General features: G+C 33.2%; 1 long non-coding RNA gene across 1 annotated transcript; it reads right to left on the reverse strand.

The window, feature by feature from the left end:
- Positions 1 to 1,476: 1,476 nt before the first annotated feature.
- On the reverse strand, positions 1,477 to 3,685 carry LOC143051082 (uncharacterized). Its single transcript, XR_012970580.1, has 2 exons — positions 3,520 to 3,685; positions 1,477 to 1,891 (listed from the first exon to the last, which is right to left on the reverse strand). It is a non-coding gene; the product is annotated as an uncharacterized LOC143051082 (long non-coding RNA).
- Positions 3,686 to 16,019: the final 12,334 nt, after the last annotated feature.

Below are 16,019 nucleotides of genomic sequence, written 5' to 3' on the forward strand. Positions count from 1 at the left end.
TACTGCATTGCGTTTTATATACATAGTGGCTAGTCATTATCATAAGTTTGGAACAAGTACTGTTAAAGAGGGAGCCCACTGGTAAACCCTATAAAACTGCCTCTGCATGTTACTGTAGCCGGTTTCAATCATCATAAACATATATAGGCATAAAAGAAACGTTAGCCAGTGTGTTATAAATTATCAATGCAAGCAAAATTTTTTAATTGTACTAATAACATTACATCTTTAAATGCACTTTTGTTTCTTATCAGAGTACTTTCATCAATTTGTGCATGAATTTGATAGAGCAATTTTATAGTGTCAGCTCTCTGTCATACATGTCATACATTTATAACGGCCTCTCAAGTAGTCAATCATGGAATTATTCCTGGTTGTGTATTATTCACGTATAATACAGAAATTAACTTGAAAAGAGCGACTTGTCATATATCAAAGAAGACTATCTTTTTCTGATTGTACATTGGTACACTTTCATATGAGGTACGCAACAGCAGTTTACATCAAGTATTAAAACAAAAGTAATAATTTTCTGTTTGTAACTTTCATGCTTGGTAGGTCTAAACTGTAGTGTCTATAGATATTTATCAATAAATGTCTTTGTAAACATAACTAAAATGATTCTTGTCTAACAGAAGATACTTTTTGTACAATTTTGCCTTGTATTGGTTTTATAGTACACAGTTACTAATATGCATGTACAACACTGACTTTTGTCTATCAAGGAAAGATTGAATAATTGCTTACCGGTACTTCAACATCATTTGAACTTTGGTGAACTGAGCTGTCTCATTCGATTGACAATCATACCACATCTCTTTACTCTTAGGTCTTAACTTCAAATTTGGTATAAAAACTATTTTTACAATAAATGTCTTTGTAAAGACGTACATGATAACTATAAAATGGTTATTGTCTAACAGAAGATACTTTTTGTACAATTTTGCCTTGTACATGTATTGATTTTATAGCTCATAATTACGAATATACTGTATAATACATGTAAAACAATTTTTGTCTATCAAGATAAGAAATAACAATAGATTGAATAATTGCTTACATCAACATCATTTGTTTCTTTGGTGAACTGAGCGGTCTCATTCCATTGGCAATCATACCACATCCCGCATCTCTTAACTCTTATGTCTTAACTTCAAATTTGGTATAAAACAATTTTTTGTGCATGTATTATGTATGGGCTGTTGGTTTCATGTGATAATATTTATCGACCTGCTATGCTGCATTGGTTTTGTTGATGGTGATTGACATACATTCATTGATTCAATCATTGTACATGTAGACTACTAGTTTTTAAAATCTTCATTTGATATTGAATGGATAGTTGTCTCATTTCCATCATATCCCATGTCTCCTTGCTTATTTTACTACACATACATGTACATCGTCAATAAACACTCAACACCAAGCAGATTTGAAGTATTAAATGAATCTGGCATGTAATGGAATTTAAAAGAAGATGTTCAATGATTTATTTTTATATTAAAATATAGAAATAATCCAATTTAACCCAGGTATCACATGATCATTTATCAAGTCACTATCAAAGTTCCCTACACACAAAGCGTAGCTTCCAAGTTTAGGTAGAAGAGATTAAATGTTAATGATCCAATGAAACATTGTTGGTTTATCCTCCATAAATGATATTCAGAGGGACGTTCTGGTCAAAAGTGGCATTCAGTTGTACACTAGTATTTTTATTTCTATTTGAAGGCATGCCATATATATCATGTATATATGTTAGTCGACATGATAAGTGCATGAATGGCCAACTGCTGTTTGCACACAACTGCTTAGACTTTTTTGGGGACTTGAATCCTTGTGCCTAGACTTTTCTTCTTAACATTCACCAGTTTGAGCATTTTGGAAAATACTGAAAAAAAGGTGTAATATAGTTACATGTGGCAATAACAATACAATATCATATGGCTTAAACAATTCCAATATCAAATATGTCGTTAACAATAGCAATACTACCTCAAGATCTCTGCTCGAATAATTATATTTGCAAAATTTATGTTAGATTTCTATGGGTTTATGCAAATTCAGGAATAATTTATATTTGTAGCAATGTTTCTATTGTTTTAAAATAAAATATTTTGCAATATTGTAGGATCAAAAGATGTCGTAAACAAATCAAAAATCAAAAATAACAATAAAAGGAATAAATGTTAGATAACAGAATATCCTTTATATATTATATATATAAAACTCTAACTGGACTTGACTGAAGTATAGTTTAGAGCAGTTCGGTCTAGAAAAGATAAAGCTCGGGTACATTTGTAATGCACAGGTTTAAAAAAATTGTGATGTCTTGCTATTTTAATTATTTGCTTTGACACCGTTGCAGGAAAATATCTTGCAAGGCTATTTTGATTTTTGCTTTGACACCGTTGCAGGAAAACATCTTTCATTGCATTGTTGGATTTGAAGTTGTTGCAGGAAAACATTATTTAGCCTAGCAAAATGCCATAATTAACAGGCATAATAATTAATTGGACTTAAATTTGTAATGCATGTGATATGTGGTATAAACAGATAGAGAAGAAGGGAGTCCATAATAATAACATGCATAATAAAAGGGGGGCAGTGATTTATAATGAAGACCAAATCAGCACTACCCATACATCATTAAAGGCATTAAAGTAGATGAGCTGTGTTGGTGTATTATTATTTTGATGTCAGTAAAAATGTACATTCATTTGTACACAATGTACGTTCACAATACCATGATGCTGGTAAACACTGGGCTGAACATTTGAAAATATTACCATCCATGCATTGTCCTTTCCACATCGGCAAAGGCAAATCTATGGAGTTTTCTATGGAACATGGCTAGTTAAAATTGATGTAAAACTATTTCAAAACACATGGTTTAACGATTTCATTTCGGTATAAACAGGAAGGAAGTATCAGATTATTATGACAACTGGATCCCCTCCCAATTTAGGCCTGGTAAATTGCGATTCATCTGAGAACCACATTGATGTTAAAAGACAGAAAAGTATCACAATTCCCTTATTTAGCGGTTTGAGCTTTCTTCAATACACTTTATCACCAATGTTTTACGTTTGTAAACATGTTTGAACATTAATCTAGGCCAATTGAAGAACTTTATTCATTTTTCCCAAGCCACCCCCATTTTCGCTCCAGAACGCCATTTTTGTTGTAATCAACTCAAAGAAACGTAAAAAAATAGGAAAACTAATGCATCAATCACTACGAAATTTACTCAATACACGAAGAAATCATATATTTATCAGAAAATATAAATTTTATCACTCATCTCCGTTTTTTGAGGAAGGAGTATAAAAATAGAAAATGATGATAGGACCGCCCAATAGGCGAGATAGGGTGAGGTCACTTCGGTCAATATGCAAATTAATTCTATGGAGCCGTGTATTCTTACTGCAATCGTAAAAGTTATTCATAACACTAGAACCATTTTAAACTTCTTATTTCAAGCATAATATTTGATAAATATAGATTGTAGATACTTACATATCGATGTCTATTTGTTTAGGTGATGCAAATGTCAGCCATTAATCAGAGCTAGTTTAGCATTTTCCAGATGCATCACGGGTAATCTCACAAAATCTTGCGCCGCAGAAGATATTATACTACAGTCTATGCAAAAGCCAACGAGATTCCAATCCTTCTTACTATACAAATCCTTGGTCCTAACCTGTTCAATGTATTTATCAATGATATCACCAAGATATTTGATTGCTCCTGTTCACCAGTTTCTATGGGAACTAATTCTATTAACTGTTTGCTATATGCCGATGATTTATTGTTGATGTCAGAAACTAAAGAGGGTCTTCAAAATAGCATGAATAAAGTGTTTGAATATTGTAATGAGTGGGGACTTGGCATCAACTATCGGAAATCAAAAGTACTTATATTCAATAAGGGAAGTAGAATTCCTAAAGTTAATTTCTACATTGGCGAATCAGAAATAGAAATTGTAAAACAATACAAGTATCTTGGTGTTATATTTACTGCAAATGGTAGTTTTAATAATGCGCTAAAGGACCTATACACCCGAGGCCAAAAAGCTTTTTTTCAAAATAACTAATGTATTTAAAAATATGTCTTGTGATGCAGAAATTTTTTTTGTATGTATTTGACCATACTGTCAAACCTGTACTTTTATATGCATCAGAGATAGTGGGGATGTTTAAACCCTCTTTAGATGATAACTTATTTGAAAAAGTTTATAAATATCTCCCATTGGAGAAACTTAATTTGTCTTTATGTAGATATATTTTATCAGTTAATAAAAAGACAAGCAAACTGGCCTTGTATGGTGAATTAGGTCGATATCCAATTTATATTGATATTGTTTCGTCTATGTTAAAATATTGGACTAGACTTGAAAATGATAAAATAGGTGATAAACTTTTATCTCATGCACTTGCAGAGAATCTACTCATGATTGAAAATAATCAAAATTGCTGGTCAAGCTCAATACAAAAATATTCTCAAGAAATTTAATATGTTCAACTCTAATGAGTCAGAATTAACTCAATTACATGTTTCTATGAAAAATGGTGATATCCAAAGGATAATAAAATCTACTAAAAGTAAGTTTGAATCTAGATGGTTTCAACAACTTCAAACCAGTGAGAAACTGAGAACATATAGAACTTTCAAAAACATTTTCAAATTTGAAAATTATCTTGTTAATATTTGTAACGAAAATGATAAATATAACATGAGTAGATATAGAACCAGCAATGATAGACTGCAAATTGAATTGGGTAGATATACAATACCAAAAACACCTGTTAATGACAGAACATGTAAGAACTGTTCCTCTTGTGAAGTAGAAGATGAAAAACACATTTTATTAGATTGCCAAAAATATTTTACTATTAGGCAAACCTATATAGACATTTGCTATAATAAGAATAGTTCAAAACTGAACACAGATCACAAATTTATTTGGCTTATGAGTAATGAACATGCCAATGTATGTAGAAATATATCTAGATTTCTAAGTTTGAGTATATTTTACAAAACTGATAGCAAAGCAACAGAAAAATTATCATCTTAGTGTTCTGTCATATATATATATATATATATATATATATATATTTATTTGTTGTATGGATATGGTAACTTAATAGAGTATTTACATAAGAACAGGGTTGTCTCCCTTGATATTTATCATACCATATAATATAATATTTCCTTTTTTTATGTGTGTATTAGATCTCTTTGTCAGCTATAACTCTTTCTCAATATTTATGTACATATGCATTTATATTGTTCATTTTATGCTCTTTGTGAGTTTTCTTGAATAAAATAATTTGAATTTGAATTTGTGAAATATTTCAATCTTAGTACTCGAATGGCTTATACATGATACATTATGATATGTTTCAAGATTTTTCTCTCATACAGTCACACCGGATGTTGAAACATATCTTTGTCATTCGTCTTGTAATGCACTCTTCTTTACAAGCAATGTTACCGTATCATTTTCAAAATTGATAAAGTAGGGAACTTCACGTAAACAGTGCAACTGGTACACAGCCCTAGAATGCATTATTATATTGAAAGATTTATAATTGGTCACTTTAATTCCACTGATTGATTTTGGGCGTCCCACTGCCATACCAACTTGTCTTTGTTGGTGTGCAATTTGCAAATTAATTTCCAAATAAGGAATCTTCAATGCATTTTAGTCGACTGGATCATATTTTGTGAATGTGTTATTATAGCAACACTAATTTTTTTTCATCGAGTACAAATTGTACTAGTATTTCATGTTTATTTTCACCTCCATGAAATTAAGTGCCATGATGTTCGAAAATACGATCGGCAACTTTCTTTCTAAAATTGCTGATAACTTTTTATTTTCATATTTAAGAAATATATTACTGATTTGCGGATTGTTATGTTAAAACTTACAATGATTAAATTTCAAATTTAAGGAACAAATTTTTGTAAACATTTATATCCGAGTTCCATGATTAATTCCTTATTGCTCAACTCCCAGTGGCAAATATTTCATGGATATTCAGGACTCGTATATTTGCGTAACTCCCAGTGACACATTTTATTCATGTATAAAGTGGAAAATGATATGCATTTACGACCATATATACACAAAAAAAGAAGAAACAAAATTCAGAAGTAGAAAAATGTATATGATATACAGAGTTATTTTATTGTCATTTATCGTTTTAAAAGAATTTGATTCAGGTTTCTTGGAACTCTCATCTCAAAAATGTCTGGTGCAACAACTTCATACTTTAGTGTTGTATCATTTCACAACATATGTATAATGAATTGTTCATCACGTCTGATTTGGAGGTCAAACAGGTGACCATAATTCAAAGTCACACCAGTTGCGCCCAGTTCTAACCATCTAAAATTGGATCTGGAAGTAGTAGATATGGCTTTTAAGTTCAAGTGAAGTATTGTCACTTTGAGAAATGCCAAAACAAAAAATGTACAGATCACTTCTTTCAACTTCCGTTTTATCAAGTTTCCCAAACAATTCCTTAGGTGCTACTTCTCTAAATATCCCAAGACATTTATTTTCAAGACCATGTTTGAGGACCTCTAATGGATCAGCAACAAGTCCTAGTTTTGGCCACACATTATTAACCCAAAATCCAGTTTTTCAACTTTAAATATATGCGGTTTTTAGTTGCATAAAGAAGATGTAGTCTGGTCTTCATTCTCTACTCCATTAGCTGATGAGCTATACTGATTTATCCCCTAACTGAGTTGCAAATAAAGGCTTTAAATCTTTTCACTGTTGACCTGTTTGGCTGTGGACGCAGTTATCCTAAGCCATCGGTCTCCATGCCATTTATGAGATTCAGCTTGTTATTCTGTATTTGTTATCATATATATGCTTGCCGATTGATAATGGACTTTTTCCCCTTTTATATTGTTGAAAAGATCATCTACTTGGGAACGTACAGTTCTCTCTCTATCTTTGGACATTTTATAGTCTTGGTAAGTTGTTTTCAGTTAACTTACAGTTACTTAACTACGTCACTTAACAGTTAAGATTCTCATTATTTGCTCTCCTGATCGACTCTGGCCGGGATCAAAATCTGAAAGTTTTATTTCTGTTGGTTGATATGAAGTATATGCTGTTTCACTGACTATTCCCGTGTTCTAGTGGCTACGTTTTCTCTTATTCCACTCACAGCGTTTACTGGTAAATGCTTGTGCATCATTCCCATATTCCTTGTAGTGTTTATCGATCAAAAAAAGAACTGCAGTAACATGATTACATCGGCCTAAAGAGTTGATGTCCTTTTGAATAGATGGTTTCGAGTTTGATGGTCTACCAAAATATTGCTGCAAACCTTCTGTGTAGCTGTCAATAAGGTCATTGCAGCCCTGCAAACTTCTACCACATCTTTCAATTGAAGATGATGACAAATTTCCACTTAATGAGTTCAATGAATCTTTGGCCCTCTAGCGCCAAATCATTTGTTACATTTTCCTCCCCCACCATGAATGTTCACTCCCTTGTTGTGACGCAGTTGGTGTGCTAGCTTTGGTGGAAGAAGTGCTAACAGCTGAGCTTGTAGCCTGAATGAAAAGCAATGGTTTTGACACAATTGGAAGTTTGAGGTGCATTGATATTGATGATCTAAAACAAATGTTCCAGCAAGCCAATATTCAACTGTTACTTGGGAGAAGAAGGCAACTGCAAAATGCCTTAAAAAATTTGAAGGACATTTCACCGAATAACTTTCAAATGGGGCTTCAGAAACCAAGTTTTAACAACATTGTTGAGTCCTCAAAAGAATCAGTGAAAAAGATTCAGAGACAGTTTACCTTGGCAGAGGCAGTATACTCTACAATTATTCTTTCTGAGAGGGAAAAGGATGGAAGGAGGTGCACCAACTGCCACAAAACTGGGCACAAAGCCGACAATAATAAGAACAACAAATATTGTACCAACTATCCCTGTGCAAGCATTCACCTATGTGGCCAAGCAGACAAGCATCCCGAGTATCTGCAAGAAAAGAAAACTAAACAGAGAGAAATTTTGCAGCTAAAGCAAAAGATCCGAAAGCTTGACGAAGAAAACAATCAACTTGAATCCTTCATGGGTGTAAAGAAAACAGATTTTATGTCCTCAATGAGGAGCAGACTGAGACAGACAAACCCAACAAAATATCAAGACGGAGCAAAACTAATGAAAGACAGGATATAATGTTCTTGTACCAGAAGATCGCGGCAACGATTATGTAGATTTTAAAGACAAACTGGAAGATATGGCAAATCGATCCAAGGAAGTACGCCCTTCTTTTACAACTAAAAGAAAAGTTGAAGATGAAGCAGATGAAGATGACAGAAAGTTTCCTGTCATTCATCAGATGAAATTTCCAATTCAGCAATTTTATCCGCAAATGATGCCATATTTCCCAAGTTATCCGTGGCAATATCCACCGCCATTTCAATCTATGATCACACATACTAGTACTCCGACGTCATCGGCTACTACAAGTGTTTTTGGTAACGATATCTCCTTAAAAAGGGAACCTTCAGCACCAGTTCACTCACATCCAAAGTCGTCTATGAATCTTCTTGCTGATGCAGCTTTGAAATGTACTACCGGCATAGAGAGCTTTGACACTGATTGTGATGCTGATGATGAAAGTGACTAAAAATGATGTTTATACTCCGATTTTTTTAGTTTGGGCTAATTTAAGTTTTCATCACACTTTTTGTCACCTTTAATCAATAAAGTTTCCATTTAAATTCTATAAAATTTGATATTGCTTCTTTAAAACTGAGATCTTACTTATTGAATAAGATAAATGCATAACAACATTGGTTATCGTTTACGTAATGTTGAAGATCTTATTTCACCTGCACCCACTTTCTTTCTACAAATGATAGACTTAAAAGAAAAGTTATGCGTTTAATTTTACATGACATACTATACTATTTACTAGTATACTATTTTCAATACTATTTTTGCAGTGTGGAAAAGCTTCGTTCATGGTAACAGCTAATTTCATAATGCATGCAGGGTAAGACTTTGGTAAGCTTGTTTGTTTTGTATATTGACAATTGTAATTGGGATAACGTTTAAAATTCAATTTAAATATAATATATACTTGTTTAATAATGCATATCTATATTGTTTGCAGATGTCGTTCTTAATTACAATGTTTAAGCTAACCTTTATACAAACAAAGCAAGCAAGCCAGCCAGCTAAAGTTATACTCTACAAGCTGCAGGAAATAAGCTGTAATGCATTTACAACAATTATTTCGTTTTTGTCATTTCTACATTACTAATTGTTCCAATCGACTTTTTCAAAAACCTATGATATGCAAATGTTAGTTTCTCTTTACACGAGGCATCGCATTGATTATTTAAAGTAAATTTAGTTTTTTGTGATTTAAGATATATGCAAGCAAGGATTAGGATAATGCTGAGTACCGAAAATTAAGAAAAAAATTGTTTAGTTGTTCAAGGCAAATAGTTCAGTGGTTTATTTTGTATATGCAATGTTTTTAGGGAAAGGAAAAACATAAATAAGAGACCCAATAGCCAGGGGTGGATTTTAAAAATAACCCATTCGTTGTTTAGGTCAATTAACTTAGTAGTTTGAATTTTATAGATAAGGGGCGTCTTCATTTGTCAGACCTTTGTCGGAACAGTAGTTTGAATTTTATAGATAAGGGGCGTCTTCATTTGTCAGGCCTTTGTCGGAACTTATAGTACCTCTTTTTTTAGGAAGGATTTGAAGAGCATTGAGGATACAAAATTCCAAAAGTTGTGCCAAATGTGGCTAAGGGTAATCTATGCCTGGAATAAGAAAATTCTTACTTTTTCCAAAAATTCAAAAATTTTGTAAACATGAAATTTATAAAAATGTAACACCGAACACCAAAATTCCAGGGATTAAGCTCAAAATTGCTGTCGTAGGACTCGACCTTGAATAAGAACTGCAAAGCTTATTGACATCAAGTTTAAAGTGAAGTGTGCTAAGAATTCTCCAAAAGCAACTACTCATGGTGATATTTTAAAACCATATTTGGGATCTAAAAAAAATGTTTGGTGTAATCAACAAAACGCCCGTCCTGATGAGCCCGAGCCATACCCTGTTGAATTCCCGGTTTTGCCAAAGTTACAGCCGATGTCGATTATGAAAATCCACCAAGAACTAAAGGAGAAAAAGAAATATGTCCGCCTTAAATAATACCGGTTTCGGCAAATGATGGCGAAAATCATTCTGATACGTGCCTGACTAATTTGGGAATCCAGGAATCAGGTACCCGACAAAGTGCGCGAATTAGAAATCACATGACCATTTCCGCATCAACAAATACGAGAACCAGACCTATTATCAAACCTATGAGGTTTTTGGATATTTATTCTTTATACAAAATGCCAGAAGTGATTATGTAATTATTGTGACTCAAAGTAGGAGGAATTTGAAAAGATTGATTGATTGTTAGTTGCTTAACGTCTGGTGGCAAATATTTCATGCATATTCAGTACGAGAACAAGTTCACAATAAAAACAGTAGGTAGATTGATACAATAGAGGCCATTCAGGGATTATGGTCGGTGAAATTTGGACTGCCACCGGAAAAAGATGGTATATGGACAGGGACACAAATTTTGCCTTGCAACAGGCCACCTACGGACCACTCAAAGAGTTGTTGCAAGGGTTCTTAACGTGCAAAGAACGTGGCACTCTCTTTACATGAGACATCGGATTTAACGTCCCCCTTCTGACCGGACGTGACTGCGAACTTGATACATCCCGCACAGCCAAACGGACGCCCCACTTCGGCAAGCGTTTTACTGCCGGTCGGGAGAAGACCAAGCGACCATATTTCTATCCCCCAGTCACCCTTGGGGTGAATTTGAAAAGACACATAAATGCTGTACATACCAACAATGTGAGGTATGTTGGTTGTAACGAGCCAAACTGTGACCGCATGTTTTTCCGAAGGGAGTGTTTACTTATTTATCTTCAGAGTACTCACAAGAAACCAGTAGACGAAGCTAAGGATCTGTCCCGAGACGTTTACCTGGGTTATACCTCCAGGGAGACCATCGAAACATGTGGCCCGCAGAAAAAGAAATTAAATAGAGCCGAAGAGGAATATGTGTCTGGGCCTAGCAGTCTAGAAGTCCCTGATGTACAAGAGTCTGTGGATGAGGGGATTCTACATTTGACTTTAAATTTTACAATTTCTTCGATAATTTTAGAAATCGACCATATTTTATAGATATACACCAAGTTGTTAAATGATGGCTAGTTATTTGGTGTATCTATATTAAAAGATTAAAAGGTTGTAGATCATTTACAGGTGGACAAAACTGTGTTATGGTAGGCTGGTTTTGCTCTTCATCTTCCGATAATTGAACAATGACAATGTCAGCTGGATTTATCTCGTGTAATAATGCAGATACAAAATCTACTGAAGGTTTTGGTTGTCGATTCTTTTGCAATAGGATAATGATCTTGTCCAATTTTTGTTGTGTTTTATCTTGTGTAACAACATTGTTGTCTTGTGTTGTTGTTGCAGGTAAAATGTCTAGAGAGTCATTATTACTGGCAATTGGGATGTCTTGTGTTGTTGTTTTATCATCATGATCATATGAAATGTCTATCAAATCGGTATCTTTATTTGTTGCATTGGTGTTGTCTTGATATTGTTTTATTGCTTTCTCATTGACTATGGATATTTCTGGAGACATTGGATACAGTTTTCTTTTGCCTTTGGTGGATACTTCTTTGGGGCTAGTCAGAGTTTTGTCTAAATCCTCTGTTTGTTGAGCTGATGATTTTAATTCTGGAAGTGAAGTTTGAGTTCTAATGGCTCCTGTTGAAGATGTTTTACTTAGCTGCCATTGGTGAAATGCTGCAGCTTCTTCGTCTGATGAAATGAAAACAACAGTGTCTGTCTGAACACCAACGCTAACCAAATTCTTGCTTGTGTTTGCAATTCGCAGATTAACTAAATCAGAATCATCAGTTGAAAAATCTTGAAGATATAAGGGTTTCCTTTGAAGAGCAATCCTAGCGTCTGTGCTGTCCCCAGAACCTTCATGAAGAATAGAAAACTGCCGTCCAGCCCTGTAATGGAAAGAACAGGTAAAGGGTGGTTAAAAAAATTACTGTAAAACTGGGTTGTTATCAAGAATTATACTTGCACATTTTGAATAGGAAAAAAATAACTGTACCATTGATACTAATTAGTTAATGCAAACTAAGGCTTATCTCCATCTATGTGCAAATGGCAAGAATAAAATAATGGTCAATTTTCCATTAAATTAAACATTTTACGGCGTAGTTTGTATGCTTGGGATAAGAACATCCTTATTATTTAGAACAATTAATGCTAATGTAAACAGTAAATTGTATCAAATGAATATGAAAGAGATATACATAATGAAACTGAAGTATTAACTAATAACTGAAAACTAAACCCGAATACATAATGCTAAGACCAACACAGAATAGACACACCCGACTCAGTTCAGGCCTAAACTCAGTAAATCATAAATTTTAAAATGACGTCACATACGATGTCGAAAAGGCACAAACATTACGCCACATTTGAATTTATGAAATATAGAAACAGCATGGCGTCATATATGAAAAACTATAATTCAAAAGTAAGATAGAATTAGGATTGATTTAAGATTATATTAGAACTAAATACTGATATTACATTTAAACAATGCATATCGCAATACTTAATAATAGCAATTAACTATAATATATGTATATGTCCAGTTTGTTATGAATCCAACTTCAAACGTAAATTATCGTACAAAATTAAATATAATTAACAAAGGCGGTGATTAATTTTTCTTTCCGTAACTCCTAAATATAATAAAAAAGAAATCAGCACATTTGACAAAACCCGATGAGAATTACAAATATAACTAAACATTTAAACTAAATACATGAATTTGGGATAGACAAGTACCGTCACACGTCTTATAATAATGCGAATTCACATTCAGCAAAACAGTCACAATCGGGAATAAGTCACGTTTGGTAATTAAAAGTTTTTGATATCTTATAAATCAAGCCTCATCAGTGATGCTCGAATTAAGGAATAATATTTAACCCTTTCGGTGCCGAATTCAAATTCCCGACGTTAGAAACGTCACCAACAAGATTTCACCGAGTGACGTTCTACAGCCAAATAAAAATAAAATATTGCCGCCGTCGTTGTGAAAACGTCAAAAGTTTATACAAAAACTCGTGTTTTCAAAAGATCAAAACGAAGTCGTTCGTTGACAGAATTTCATGAAATGAGGACCAACAAACACAGAAATGTTTTAAAAATATTTCTTCGCTTTGAAATAATCATAAATCTGTTTTTGTTTTTCTTTTAACTTGAAGAGAACACAAAAGAATTTTCAGCGAAAAAAAAAAATTGAAAAAAAAATTGTTTGACTTTTTTTTAACTCATTTGTTTAATACAACATGAAATCTTTTTCAAAGATCCTTTATTATTGCCCTGTATTTTACATGAAAAATATTTCAAAATGTTTACTCTTCCTGTCCATATGAATGAAACTCTCTGAAACATCGACCAACACAAAGATCCACGCCACATAAAGAACACCATGTTGATATACGGGATTTCCTGTACTTGTTATAACCTGAACACTTAACACATTTTCGCCTCTTGCCATCAGGAATAACATCAAGAAAATGCATCCTTATTGCATTTGCAATAGGAATGTTGTCTGGTCTTCTCCCCCTCCTTCTGTTGCCTCCTTTAAAATCCCCGATCAAACCACGAACTACTGCGTTTTGAAATTTCACATGGTCTAACTTCCTCTGGACAAGAAAACAGTTTCTGTAGCATATATATGCATTTACTGAAAAAATATTAAGTGCAAGTTTATTTGTTTAAGTCCGTGCAAATCTATTATAAAAATATATATAAATAAGAAGATGTGGTATAAGTGCCAAAGAGACAACTCTCCATCCAAGTCACAGTATATAAAAAGTTAACAATTATAGGTCAAAGTACGGCCTTCAACACAGAGCATTAGCTCACATCAAACAGTAAGCTATATACTTGTAATTAGATAAGAAATGATAACGGAAACGAGTGAAACAAATCATACGTGGTACTAATATCAACTTATCCTTGTTCTAGGCAGTGCATGAAATATTTGCAACTGAACATAAGCACATAGTCTTTTAGTTAGGCTTTGAATTGACAACTAAAAAAGCTTGCAAATGTTTAAGATGAGACATACCTGTAGCTGTAGTAAGAAGGTTGAAGAGAATTTTTCTCCAGAGTTTCACACCTTTAAATTGTGGCTCAAATTTAAGCAAAAGCTGATCCCAAAGATCGACACCGCCCATGGTCTGGTTGTATTTGTGGACAACACTTGGAGCAGACACAACTCTACCTTTAATATTAACTTTTCGCACAGTTCTGAAAAGTATATTAAGTAAGACTTGTTTTATTGTATGTTTACTTTGGTGATATTATAATTTTATTAGCCATGACTGTTACTTCAAGCTTGTATTTTATTGTATAGTTAATTTTTACATTGTGTAAGAAAGTATTTCATATATTCCACAATGTAAGTATTTTTTTGACAACGTTTTGTTTTAATAACTTTTTATTTTAAAAGTCAAGTATTGTCAATTGGGATTGGCCTATCGGACAAAGCTGGGTTGAAAAACAAGAAACTTACCGTGCATTTTCACTTGTTGCCAGGAAAGTCACATTTCTCCGATCTACGTACAAAATAGCCAAAAGGTCTCTCTGTGATTTTACAACAACACTTCCTTTGGGGAGCCGAGCTGTTTTAAAACTTGCAGGTAAGCCCTTCCTTCTTGCTATTACAGTTCCTGTTGCATACGTTCCCCGGTTCCTTAGGTCGTTCATCAGTTTAGGTGATGAAAACCAATTATCCATAGTTACATGATGGTTTTTGCCAAAATGAGGACGTACTAAATCCATTACCGATCTATAAAAAAATTGATTGATTGATTGAGTGTTTATCCAGTCACAAATATTCATGTATAATCAGGACGGAAAAAAAAGGAAAACAGACAATAACAAAATGAAACGATTAGATAGAAATAGGTAAGAATTAGAACTTTTTATCAAGTCAAAATGTTAAATATGCGTGTCTTATATTCGGCCTTACTTGATTATAAGGAGTAGCCATTTCTTAATTAACAGCGTCATTAAGTTATACCCTGTATAAACCTGGAGATGTGCGGAAATTTTGGTCTACTTTCATGGATTGTCATATTCATTCGCAATACAGTCGCCATCGATTTACAGAAACAATCATGTTAATTTGAGTCAATTAAAGTAATATTTTTCGTGTTCTTTTCCGATAAGGTATTTTCATAAAAATTATCTCGCCGATATTATTTTGGCATTTTCGCTAAACCTGAAAATCCAGAGTTACCACCCCCTTTTTTTCACTTACCCTTGTCCATTGGGATGGCGTTTTGTATTTCGTTTCTCTTTGTACACATTTATCTGATGGGTATAACCTGTTCTAGATTCAGCTAAGACGAACAACTTTGCTCCCCATCTGTGTGCCTTCTTGTTTGAAATTTATTGTTTCAAAACATGACGCCCTTTAATTTGAAACCAACTATTCTCTCATCCACAACTATGTTTTGAGATAGTCTGAAAATCCGTAAAATCTATTTACAACAAGTCTTGTCTCAATTTAAAAAAAATACATTAAAAAATAATATGAAAGATTTTAGAATTTCATAATGAACGACATAACAAGATTGTACAATTTTGATTACATTGATTTTTTTACCTCTTATCTTTCCCGAAACAAGAGGTACCAGTGTTAAATCAATGACAGTTAGTATGCAGTGGAATATATGATTAGGACAAAATTCGTCTCAGTTCCAGCAATAAATTTATGTTTATTGTTAACATGGAAACATGACCGCGTAATGGCTTGTGTATATTTCTATATTTGAGTTGACATTTACCTATAATTAAGTTCGAACACTTCATTGAAGAA

The sequence above is a fragment of the Mytilus galloprovincialis genome, chromosome 11 (assembly GCF_965363235.1).
Source record: "Mytilus galloprovincialis chromosome 11, xbMytGall1.hap1.1, whole genome shotgun sequence".
Taxonomy (NCBI): domain Eukaryota; kingdom Metazoa; phylum Mollusca; class Bivalvia; order Mytilida; family Mytilidae; genus Mytilus; species Mytilus galloprovincialis.